General features: G+C 39.5%; 1 pseudogene; it reads right to left on the reverse strand.

Moving 5' to 3' along the window:
• Positions 1 to 221: 221 nt before the first annotated feature.
• LOC138167233 (poly [ADP-ribose] polymerase 1 pseudogene) lies at positions 222 to 3,174 on the reverse strand (annotated as a pseudogene).
• Positions 3,175 to 13,637: the final 10,463 nt, after the last annotated feature.

The raw sequence follows: 13,637 nt of genomic DNA on the forward strand, positions 1-13,637 counted from the left end.
GAGGAGCTTTGTATTTTTTTTTAAGGGGAAAAATCTTTTCAACATATGGCCATTTGTTTATATAAAATCCTTATGGAGAAGATTTAATGAAGTTAACAGTTGTCTGCAACTCAGCTCTTTTGATATTTCTGAAAGGGTTAATGTTTAAGCCTACCAGGCAGCTCAGTGCTACAGCAGAACTAGAGGGGATCCAGTCTGAGCACTAGGCAATTGCTATCAGTTCACCACAGAGAGGTCTTAAAGTTGAATTTCAATTTCAGTAGATACTTCAGATTTACCTGAGCAATATCATAGAACATGTATTCATTATATAGTAGGCAGGTGTCACTGCACCAGAAGGAACTCCAGTTCCCAAGGGAATTCCCACACCATCAAGAGTGACACTGGCTGTCAGATCAGGTGCAGTTTTGCCAAAGCCTTTGACACTGTGCTTGCCCTTGGGTAACTTGCTGGTGTGGGATGTGTGCTTTAGTTCACACATATTTCCAAGGGCAACTTCTCCCAGGAGGATTAATCCAATTGGGCCCCCCTGAGATGTGGGGCAAAGGGAAACCATGTCAGCAAAATAGATCCTTTACCAGACACATAGCCGGTCATAGGGGCTTCAGGTGGGGTGATTTGAAGACCCTGAGAAAGTATTCCAGCAAAGTTGGTAACCCTGGACTCATGCTCAGCAGCCACCGGTTATGAAGCTGCTTAAAGAGCTTGTAGCATTGGCTTTCCCCTTCATGCTCCATCTTGAATATATCGATAATTTCCAAGTCGTAGGCATTGTGAGTAGTAGCATGTGTGTTCTTAACATACTGCCCGATGATGTCAGCTTCTTCTGAATTCTGGTCAACCACTTTAATATCAGTTTTAAGCTTCTCATAATTGACATCAATGGGATCCTTGCTGTCATCTTCAGACCCACCACGGAGTAGATTATATGCCACCTCAATGGCCAGTAGGTTGTCTAGCATCTCTACTTTGGCCTGCACACAATCAATGTTGTTCAGAAGTGGGGGCTTCTTCATTTCAAAGTCATGGGGGATCAGGATATAGAAGCGATTGGAGAGGTCCAGAATCTGAAAGCCACTGCCACCCTGGGACACCACCTGCTGGACCTCGCTGAGGACTGAATATGCATTCTGGATCTGCCTCTTGCTCAGCTTTCCCAGTGGCATCTTCTGAAGGTCAATCTCGGATCCCACCATGGCCTTTTTCATGCTCTCCACATCAAAGATCATCTTGATGAGCTTATGAACTGGTTTGGGGAGTTTTGACTTGGTGCCACCCCTGACAGTCAGCTTCCTCACAGCCTCTTCATCCTGTCCATGGTCAGTCTCCAGGGGGCAGAACTTCTTGGGATACTTAGTGAAGTTGCTGGAATGCCAAGAGTTGCCTGTTTTCTTCTCATATAATTTCGAAGAATGATCAATGGCATCTTCCCTGGATGACATTTGCTCTAGTTTATTGCTGCCAATCACAGTGCCCACTCAGCCCCAAGATCTAAATGTCCAGTACCTGATTTCTCTGTCATCCTCCAGGAGCTGCAGTTTATAATGTGAGTCGGTGCCTTTAACAATGTCCACAAGGCCAAGGGTGCCACTGAAGATTTTTCCATTTTTTTAAAGTACATGAGCTGAGTCTTTGAGTCTGGAATCAGGATTCACAGCTGCTCCACCTTTCAGTGTTAATTTCATTTTCTTTTCCGTTTTTTTGGTCCCTTCCTCTTCCTTGACTTGACCCTTGCTCTTCTTGGAAGAAGGGACACCTGACTTCCCTCTTACTTCACTTCAGTGCCCCAGGAGGACAAGGTATGCAGAGAGAGCAGCTCCTGGAGGCTCTTGCCGGAAGCAGAGACGTCTTGGAGGAAATCCTCTGATACTACTTGTACATTGGCTTCTTTGACCTCTTCCATCTTCTTATTCATCTTCTCAACCTCCTTTTTTGTACTAATACAGAGGGAAGCTTTGTTAGCTGTCCCTGTCAGCTTCCCCCCAAGTTCTTCTACTGTGCCTTTCATTCCATCCTTGTTTCTGGAGAGCTTCTGCAGAGTCAGAATCTTCATGCTGGACAATGGCTTGCCTGGTGGGGCTGAGGAGTTCACAGTGGGAGGGGATGCCACTGATGAGGGCAATGGTTTTGAAGCTGGGGCATTAGCTTCTGGAGGGAATACTCGGTCCTGCTTTTTGCACTTAAATTTTTTGAGGTAAGGGAGTCTATGTCTTGGCAACATACTTGGTCCTGGCAGTGATAACTCCAGTTCAGTAGTATGCATCACTCTTGAAGACAAACTGTCCCTTGCATTCCTCACATGGAAGAAGAGCTGCAAAAGCCATCCCATTGGCTACTCTGTCCAATATCGCAGAGTCCCCAGAAGGCATTTTCTGCTTGTTGGCTATCAACAGCTCTTTTAGGTCACTTGTAGAGCAGACTTTCTTCAGTTCATCTTTGATGCTCCAGATAAGCTCTGTCCATGTCTTGAAGAGCTTCTCTTGCTTCGTCTCTTTGTCCTCTTCCTTCTTGGCCTCCTTCTTGGCTACATCATCTCCATCTACCTCATCTCCTTTCCTCTTCAGGTTTGACTGCTGGGAGCTGTTTCTTGAGGGTCTCCTTGTCCTCTGGCTGCAGGATATTGAATCCTTTAAACTGGCTAGCATTGTACTGAGGCAGGAATCCTAGCTCATCATGGCATTCGACGAAGCTGTCTGGGTGGCACCACCAGTCAATCATCCCCAGCTGTGGTTTCTCTGGATCAATCATTTTCTTGGACAACCATACCTGACCCTTTTCTATTTTCTGCTGACACCTTTTGCAAGATTTCTATTGGATTTGACATACTCGACCGCAAAGTTGATTAGGGTTTTCTCTTCCTTGCCACCTCCATCTTGACTTCCACTTTTGCCTCCTGTCAGCCCTCCAGCTTCAATGGTTTTCTTAATTTTCTGCTGGTCATCCCATCACAGCTCCAAGAACCCATGTACTTCAAGTTCAGCCTGAGAGATGACAAGTCCACACTTTCAGAAGTAAGCATAGTGATGCCAGTTTGGGACCTTCTCATCAAACATGGGTGACCATGATGGCCAAGCGGAGCGAGTCCTTGGCAATGCTCTTGCTGCATTTCTTGCAGGAGGAATGTCCACTCTTCACATACTCGGCCCAGTAGGGCTTGTCCACCAGCTCTGCCATCCTCCCACCTACTTCTTTCTGTTCTTGGGACGTGTGGAACTGCGGTGCGCCACTGACCTGAGCCAAGCCTTTGTATTATGTAATGAAATCTGGATACACTAGTATTTGTCCTTGATCACTATGTCCTGATTTTGGAATTCTTTGGTTGGCACTTAGCTCATTTGATGCTACAAAAGCCTATGTTTCCATTCTAAATATCTTTATTATTATTAATGACTAGCATTTATATTTTGCTTTAAGGTTTGCAAACCACTTCATATGTGATTTCATTTGATCCTCACAACAACTCCATGTGGTTAGCTGCTATTATCCCTATTTTGCAGATGAGAAAAATAAAGTCAAGAAAAATGACTGGCCTAGGAATACACAGCTAGTGAGTGTCTGAGGCAGTATTCACAAGTGCCTAGTTCTGTCTATTGTGTCTTTTAGTTAGTTAACAAACATTTATTAAGTGCCTACTATGTGTCAGGCTTTGTACTAAGTACTGGATATGCAAAAAGAGGCAAAAGGACTCTGTAAAGTTTGTAATGGATTCCTTAACTAGGAAAAGATGCAGTAATCACAAAGAGTATGACTTTATAAAGAATAAGTTATAAGTTATGCCAATCTAATCTCATTACCTTTTTTTGACAGAGTCACTAGCCTGGCAGATGAGGGGAATGCAATGCACAGTTTGCCTAAATTTTAGAAATGCCATTGGCAAAGTTTCTCATGATATTCTTGTACAAGCAATGAAGAGATCAGCAGTTGTAGGGATTCTGAACTGGCTGGATGGCAGGCCTCTAGGAACTGTGGCAAATGCCAGATGAAGTGTACTTTTGCACTGACCTAGTCATAACTCTTACTCAAAAACCTCCAATGATTCTCAGTTGCCTACTGATAATGTTCTAACTCTCTAGCCTACTCCCACTCTGCCCTTCTAACCTCATCTAGTTCTCCCTTCCACACACTCTTAAATGAGGGGTTCTTAACGTTTGTGTGTCATTGTTGTTGTTCTTCCTCGTGCTTGAAGAACAATGACGTCACAAGGGTGATGTCTTGACTTGTAACTGAATTAGATTTAAGTGAGGCAGAGTGGTGCAGAGTCATTAGCCCCACTCTCTCCTCCAGAGTCATCAGAGTCTAATGACAAGACATGGGGCAGGATGGCCGGCCAGCAATTGCACCTGCTTTGGAAGATGCCTGCTTCTGCAAGCCCCTCTTCCCTTACTTCCATTTTCATCTTTTGTGTCATATACAGACACAGACACAGACACACACACACACACACACAGACACACCAGAATATTAGGGCTGGACAAAGATAAATGGATAGATATATAACAAATATATAGAGATAATACAAATATAAACTGTGATATAATATACACACATGCATATATGTATACTCTTAAATCCAAAGTTTTTAACCTTTTCTGGTATGTAAAAACACACATACAAAAGTTACATATGTGTATATATACACATGCATACACACATAAATATATACCTGTAACCTGATGTCTGATATATATATATCATATAAAATAGTAAATATAAATTATAATACATTTATAATAAATTTTATGTATATTATAAAATACATGATATATTAAATATTCTGTCTACATACCTATAAAACCAAGTTTGTAGACATAGGGTTAAGAACCCCTGCTTCATATCCTAGCTGGGCTAATTATTATTTCCTCATACCAACCTGTGTTTTCCCTTACCCCTATGCTATTGCTCATGCTGTTTTCCACACCCAGAATGTCCTCCCTTCCCTTCTCTGCCTGTTGAATTCCCTGATCCAGGTGCTTTTCTAAGACCAACCAAAATTTCAGTTGTTCCATACATCATCTCCTGACTCCTCAGGAGATTCCCCCTAAGACCCCACATAGAGCTTTTGTTATACATTTACCTTGTTATTACTTTGTAGTATAGCTATTTTTCTGTGTCCATTCCTCCAAGAATTTGAATTCCACTAAGGCAGAGACAGTATCAAAACTTTGTATCACACCTTAAGCCCTTCAACTGTCCAAAATGATGTTCTTTTATCTGAAGATTCCAAAAGGTCTCTCTTTTCTTCTCAAGTACCTCCTGACTGGACAGCTCCCAGGAGACCTCATCACACCCCTGAGGTCTATCCCCATGGTCTTCCTCATCTATGGGTAAAATGAGGTGCTTGGATCAAATGATCTCTTAGGTTTTATCTAGCTCTAATATTCCAATTCTCACATTCTGGGCTGTAATTAGATAGATCTCAATAAGCAAGGTTATGATTTAAGGTGCACTCAAACACATCCAGGTCAGCTGGGGGATGATGCAACTACACCAGCCCAACACACTAAAGTTTCAATTAGGGAAGTGTCTCACAGCCTTGTGCCCCTAAAGCAGTGACTATTTTAATTAAGTATAAATTAGGTAACTGTGTTTCAGCTCTTGAACACAGCCAGAGTAGGGACTACTTAACATCTCACTTTCCTTAACTATAAAATGATGGGGTTTGACTAGATGCCCTTAGCAACTCTAACTCTGATCCTACAGCCTTAGGTCTCATTGACACCCTGCTGCCTAAGTGACTGTGGCATTCTGGAGTTAGAAGGTTAAATTTTGTAAACAGGTTGCTTATGAAATTGTTTTTCTTTCTAGAAGATATGCAGAATCTGTTATTGTTGCTGTTGTTGTTGTTGTTCAGTCATTTCCAGGCATATCTGAATATTTGTGACACTTCTGGGGTTTTCTTGGCAAAGATACTGGAGTGATTTGCCATTTCCTTTTTCAGCTCATCTTATAAATGAAGAAACTGAGGCAAAAAGAATTGTACTTCGTCTTGGACACCTGGATCAGGAAATTCAACAAACAAAGAAGGGAAGAGAGAGCATTCTGGGTGTGGAAATAGCACGAGCAATAGTGTAGGGGTGAGGGAAAACACAAGGTTGGTATAAGGTAATAATTATTAGCCCAGCTGGGATAGCTAGGTGGCACAGTGAATAGAGCAGCCCTGGAGTCAGGAGGACCTGAGTTCAAATCCGACCTCAGACACTTAACACTTACTAGCCATGTGACCTTGGGCAAGTCACTTAACCCCAATTGCCCTGCCTTCCCCCCTCCAAAAATCCAAAATAATAATGATGATGATGATGATGAGCCCAGCTAGGATATGAAGCAGGGTCTCAACCTTTTGTCTACAAACTTGGTTTTATCTAATAAGTGTCTGAGGCCAATTTGAACTCAGGTCCCCCTAACTCCATGGGTTCTATCCACTGTGCCAGGATCTGTAAGGAGCTACAAGAAAATTATGCACTTTGAAAAAAGGGAATGCACTTATGTCCACCTTGGAGTTGCTCCAAGTCCTGCATTTTCACCCTGCTTTAAAAACAAGTGAAAAACCACAATAATTTTGAACACTTTGGCCTTTATTGATCCTTTTCTTAAAATTTTGTGGGTTTTTTTTTAAATTATCATTTACCAGTAACTATCACTATATCTCTTAGGGGGAAAAAAGGAAAATGGTTGAAACTGACCAACTGGTACAATGAATCCATATGACTACCTTACATAACACTCCACATCTATTGTTCATCACCTTTCTACCAAGAGGAAGAAATTGTGTTGTATGATTAGGGGTTTGGAGCCAAGATAGGTCATTGTATTTAATCTGGAGTTTGATTTTTGTTTTGTGTTGTTTACATTTATGCAATTATGGTCATTATGCACAGCATTTACTTTGCATCAAACCTTAAAGAGCTTCTTCCCATATTTCTCTGAATCCCTCCTGTTTGCTATTTCTTGTGACACAATGATATTCCATTATAATTCCCCAATCGATGAACACCCTTTTGTTTCCACTTTTTTTTACTACTACAAAAAGGGCGACTTTGAATATTTTGGTTTAGATAAGACCTTTCTTTCTGTCTTTGCCTCTATAGGGTATGTGCCCAGTAATGGGATCTCTAGGACAAAAAGCATGGACAGTTTAGTGAGTTTTCTTGATTCATTCCCCATTGTTTCCCAGAATTGTTGTACACAACACCAGTGATATATTAGTGTATCTGTCTTACCACAGTACACCTAATAGGGACTATTTCTACTTGTCATGTTGTATTGCTTTAAAAAAAAGGTTTCATGACTGGTTTTTGCTCTTAATACTGTTCTACTGTGTTATTTGTTTAATGTCTGTAAACGTGTGTGTGTATGTGAAATCCTCTCTCCCTGGCTGCCTTCTGGCAAAGGTTCAGGGTTCACATACTACACAAAAGCTGCTTCCTGCCTCAACTTTGCCTTGACTCCTTCCTGACTTGTCAGGCACAACTTTTTGAAGGCCACTAGTAGTATGGAAAATTCTAAAGCATCTTCTCACTATTTTCCACTTCTATCAGGAAAATATTTCCACACTTCATAAAGGGATTATGGGGTAACCCACTGACACCTCCTCTGTTACCTGTCCCCTTCTATTTCATCATTGGTTGGGGATGGTGAAGCAGGACCAAAATCAGTTAATCAGGGACTAACTCCTCCCACTCCCTAAAAACTTTATTTTTTAAACTTTTTGAATTTTAAAAGAAAATAGTCTTAATGTAATGGAAAATGTTCTAATTCTACAGTCAGGAGATCTGGGTCAAAATCTTGCTAAAACTTTGTGACCGTGGGCAAGTCATTTGTTTTCAGTTTTATAAGCTTATAAGATAGGCATAAGCCTAATTGTACCACTGACCTATCAGGTTTGTTGAGAGGAAAGTGCTTTGCAAACCTTAAGGATCTATATAAATGTGAATTATTATTGTAAGCTTTTTCCACAAGCCTATTCCACTTGAATTTCCAACTCCTACAATCCATATTACTCTCATCTACACAGAATAGGTTTGTTCTATTGCTAGCTCAGCATGCCCTTTACTTACAGGAGTTAGTTTTGAATGACTATTTGCAATCTGGTCTTAGATTACAATCTTCTTAAGGTCAAGGTCCACTTTTTGTTGTTGTTGTTCAAGTCTGAACGAAGCTGAAATACAGCCACTGCTGCTGTTCTTTCTGCTTTCAATAATCACTTTCCCATGGTCCAATTTCTGCGATTTAAAGAACCTAGTGTAATGGGAATGCAAATTTGGAAGATCTTCCCTGTCCCTAGGCTAAAGTGCACCTGAAGCCTGGGGTGGGAGGCTTGTTTTTCAGTAGATACTTTTTGATTGGCCAGTGGATCCAAAAGGTTGTTACATTCTCTGAGCCAGGAGAAGGCTATATAAGCCCTGATGTGTAGCTTTGTTTTGGGGGCTCACTTTGAGAAGTGTTCTGTGATTTGATCTGTATTCTGGGAAGCCGTTGTCCAGGGCCCCCCGGCTTTGAAAAACCCAGATGTTGTTTGGTATGGATGTAATGGTTGCACAGTTTGGAAAGCTGTGTACTTGATCTGTTTCTGTCTTGATAATTCTGCCTGTATACTTTGAAGTTCGGGGTGCTGACCTTTTCCCCTGAACAAGGTAAACGATATATGTCTGATTGATTAAAGTAAGCTTGTTAACCCATTTTGAGTTGCTTTCCTTTAACAAAGCAGATCTAAGAACCTGTATGGGCAGCCACTCTGAGGATGCTTGGGGTGCTTGCTGCTACACCTAGGTGGTATGGCATTTTATTCTATTTAAAAATAAACATATTTTAAAAAGTGAGTTACTCTTCTCCTACCCCAGAGTCTCAGTTTCCTCATGTATAAAATGGGAGAGTCAGATTAGAAGGCTGCTTTAGATTCTATGAGTCTATATTCTCAGATTTAGTAATAAAAGGATACCTTATTTAGCTACCATTCCTGTTACTAGAAAAAAAAAAAGCATTAAAGTAGAAAGCTGCCCCTAATGAGGATGGACTTCAAATGACTTCAAATGTGGGATTTATAGTAAAAATAGTGGTCAGTTCTGCTTGTATTTCAGAACATTTAGGGATTTTTTTCAAATGTTTTCACGTAAATTACTTTTGTAACCTAGTGGAGTTTTTACAAATTGAATATTTACTTCCAAATATATACAGTAATCACAAATACACAAACATAATCTCCCCTCCACCACCACCTCCAGCACATGGGAGGTATAAAGCCTTCACAGATTGTAGCACCTCAGGTTCTGGGTAGGAGAAGGGAATTAGATCCATAGGTTAGCTTGGGTCCCATAGAGCACAATCTCTGTTCTGAATCCAAAATTCCACTAGGACTCAAGTTCCAGGCACTCTGATTCCTCAGGGCTTCCATGTCTGGCCCTGCCTGCATTCTTGGCACCAAGCTCATGAAGTCTCAAACTCCCAGCTCTTTAGGATTGCCCCCCACACTTGAAACTAAGGACGGTCTACACAGAACAGAAACAAACACTCCCAGACATATCTTGGATCTGGGGTAAAAGAGAGGTAAGCAGAGGAAGGCAAGTTCTTCCTCTTTCACTTGTTCAGTTCTTGGCATCCACCTGGACACAGCCAATAGGAGTAGCTGAAAAGGCACAGCCAAAAAGCTGTCAGAAAGACACAGGCAGACAATCAAAGATGTCTTTAAAAATCACCCAGATGGTGAGAGACACTGGGGGCTCCATGTTAACCAAGCTGGGCATGCTCAAAAGGCCAGTTGGGGTAGTACTGTATTTGCTTATCCACACTGACAAACCTTTTAGCATTTAGCAAACATCCATAGAGGGCTAATAATGGAAATAAAAACAATGCAAAAATTCAGAATTCAGTTACTAATCTTGGTTCTAAAGTACTAATTATACAATCACAGCTGAGTCCTCTTGCTAGAGAAGTGGTGAATTATGGGTGTAGAGTATTACATATTCAGATTCATATTGGATTCTTTAAAAAATCATTTGATAAACTTTATTTTTTTGTTTTATCATCAGCAATGGCAACTGCAGCAAATGACACAATAATTTTTGTAATTTTACTATAATTAATTATCCTATTATCTACAAATATATTTTATATTTGCAAATAATTTTAAGCATATGTTATAATTTTACTTTGAAATAAAACTTTCATTCTATTATCTCATTTTATCTTCCTTAGGGAATAAAAAAAATAGATATCCTTAAATTCTAGTCATTTTAGTGTTAAAAATCACAAATATTAAAATACAAAATCAAAAATGATTATACAAATGTTTGTTTTTAAAATGTATAAATTTACTTTAATAAAGTCCTTAAAAAGTTACACTATATATTTTCATGTTCTCTTCTGAACTTTCTCTCCTTTTCCACAAATTTCTCCAGTTTTTTTGTTGTTAATGTTATTAACATAAATGCATAGTGTTCTTTTTATTCTACTTTCTTCACTCCATATATGTATGTTTCTATATTTCTTTGTCTTCTGCCTTATGTTGTATTTTTATGATTCAGTGATGTTCTATTGAATGGGTGTGCCACAATTTGTTCAGCTATTCCTTAATTGCATCAATCCACAGACTTTTCCCAATTTTTTTTCTATTATAAATAAAGTTTCTAGAAGACCTTTGTACAATTTTTTCCTGTCAATAACATTCACTGGGAACTCTGGGTCAAAAAGTAGGAAGAGTTTTGTAGCTCTTATTAGATAATGTCATATTGTTTTCCAAAACGATTGCAACAATCCAGAGTTTTGCCAACAAAGCACTAATGTTCCTGTTTTTCCATAGTCCTGTTCCAAATAATTTTATGGTAAACAGGCCTAGCAACTATCATAAATTGATTTTTTTAATTTGTTACATTAAAAGCTAGAAATTACATGAACTAACTTATCGTTTGGGTCTTACTATAGTGATCCAAGCAAAAGAGAGCAGGGACCTGAACTATGGTTGGCACTAGTTTGTCACAATAAGAAATGTTCACAAATTATCCAATACCAACTCCTCTTAACTTCATGGGACTTCATTGAAAATTAGGATGAAATGTGTTATCTATTACAAGAGGTATGATACGCTGTCACCAGGCAGTGGGTGTTATTGTTGTTCAGGCATTTCAGTTGTGTCTGACTTTTTGTGACTCTATTTGGGGTTATCTAGGCAAAGATACTGAAGTGGTTTGCCATTTTCTTCTGAGGAACTAAGGCAAACAGGGTTAAGTGACTTGCCCAGGATCACACAGCTAGTAAGTGTCTGAGGCTGGATTTAAACTCATGAAGATAAATCTTCCTGATCCCAAGCCCAGTGTTCTATCCACTGTGCTACCTAGCTGCTGTGGCTACCTTGCAAAAAGAACTGGACCCAAGAAACCTGGGTTCAAGTCAAACATCTACCCTAACTACCCGTGCACGTCCTTAGACAAATGACTTCTCTTTGAGTTAGGTTTTCCCATGGGTGAAATGAGGGGCTTGGAATATATGACTTAAAGTCCCTTAGAGTATGAAAATTATGTGATTGTGATTCTAAGATAAAATTACGGGACAGCTAAGGGAGATTATGGAACCTTTATGCCTTTAAGATTCTTAGAATGGAATCACAGCATAGGACCAGCATAAACTTTGGAAATGTTTAACATATACACAAATGAAAGGCCAGGAATGCAGTTAGGCAGAGGAAAGACCAGGCTGAGTTTTTTCCAGGGTCTTTCTCCCCTTCCTAACATTCAGTTGCATGGAAGAATAAAAGAGTTTTGCAACTGAGAAAATGGAGCTGACTTCTGAGGTCCTTTCAAGCTCACATATATGCTAATTCCAAATTTTAATAGTTCTTGGAAGTTTGCTGAAAGAGTAACCTCTAAATCAAGAGTTCTTAAACTTTTTTGTGTCATGGACTTTTTGGGCAGTCTTTTAAAGCATATGAATCTCTTTTCAGAATTATGCTTTGAAGAGCATAAAGCAAAATACATAGAACTACAAAGGAAGCCAATTACACTAAAATCAAGAAAAGATTGCAAAAGAAACAATTAAGATGTTCTCATCCAATTTCATGGATGCTTTGAAATCTAGCCATGCTTCTCTACCAGTAGACTCTAGGTTAAAACTCCATGGACTCTAGGTTAAAACTTCTTACTCTAAATGGGTATCATCTGAGAAGATTTTAGCTGTAGAAATGAAGCATTTGGTTGAGTTGGGCAATTTGGTGCACACTCCATGATATGGTCCCTATTGCATAAGTAAAAGTTTGAAGAAGATTCAGTAGTTTCTCAGTAGGGAAACACATGATTTTTTAAAATGGGGTGATATGATGAAGAACAGATTGAAGCAGGGAGTAAACAGATATGGAAAGACTTCTAAGAAAACTATTGCAATGGTCCAAGTGGGTGCTGAAAGTCTGTACTCTGGGGGTGTGATTGGTAACAAAAAGGATGGGATGACTACAAGAGATGTTGGGAAGACAGAAATGATGGGATTTGGGTAATTGATTCCATTTCAGAAGAGAGGAAGAAGGGAAACTCAAAGTTAAAACCCCAAGGCTATAAACATGAAAGAATGGTGGAAAGCTCATGTCACAGACAGAAAAAAGGTAAGATGTATAGGTTTAGAATAAAAGAAAATAAGCTCTTTTGTACATGTTTAGTTTTGTTTAATGTTTAACTTAATAATTTAATACTGTTTAATTTTGAGGTGCAAATGGGTCTTTTATGTACAGCAAAGATATCTTTGGGAGTTTGAAATGGCAGAATCATAGAATCTTAGAGCTAGTAAGTATACATAGAATACAGTAGCTCTGTATTCTGCTAGTTCAACCTATAAATGCACAGGATTCCCTAGGGCAAGTGTTGATCTAGGCTTTACTCAAAGATCTCCAGGGATCAGAAATCCACTGCCTCCTAATGTAGCTCATTACACTGACAAAGAGCTCTAATTATTTTTCCTTGTATTGAACTAAACTCTTCTCTGCACCTTTAGGCCATTGTTCCTAGGTTATAAATGATCTCTTAATTTCTAATTCTGATCTATCTTCTCAGTCCTCATCCTTCCTGACCACCCTCTCCTCCAGGGATATTCTCTCCTCTCTGAACTTTCACAACACTACCTGGTTCTCCTCCTGCCTTTATGATCACTCCTTAGTCTCCTTTGCTGGCTCATGATCCAGATCATGCCCTTTAATTATGGGAGTTCCCCAAGACTCTGTCCTAGACTCTTTAATCTTCTTTCTCTACAATCTCTCCTTGGTGATCTCAACAGCTCCCATAGATTTCATTTATCATTTCTATTCTGATGATTCCCAGATCTATATAAAGAGTTTGGGTCTCTCCACTTGAACTTGAACCCTGTAACACTAATTGCTGATTAGACATTTCATACTAGATTTCTGGAGACATCTCAAACTCAGCATACCCCAAACTCCTTCAGTCTTACTGATGTTGGTGTCAGGGGTATACTGAAGCCAGCTCAAATCTGTAATTGATTGCTAAATTTTCAGTATAAGCATTTATACCTCAGAAACTGGCAAACACTATAAATCAGGGCTTGATTTATTGTTTTGTTGATTACCTTTTAAAAGAAGTTTAACTGAGGAGATTAAAAAAATATTAGAGAAACCTAAGCATGATTATAAGCAGAAAGAGATAAAGAAA

This window comes from Petaurus breviceps, unplaced genomic scaffold (assembly GCF_028583685.1).
Source record: "Petaurus breviceps papuanus isolate PSGF00001 unplaced genomic scaffold, PetGlider_PUasm1.0 229, whole genome shotgun sequence".
NCBI lineage: Eukaryota > Metazoa > Chordata > Mammalia > Diprotodontia > Petauridae > Petaurus > Petaurus breviceps.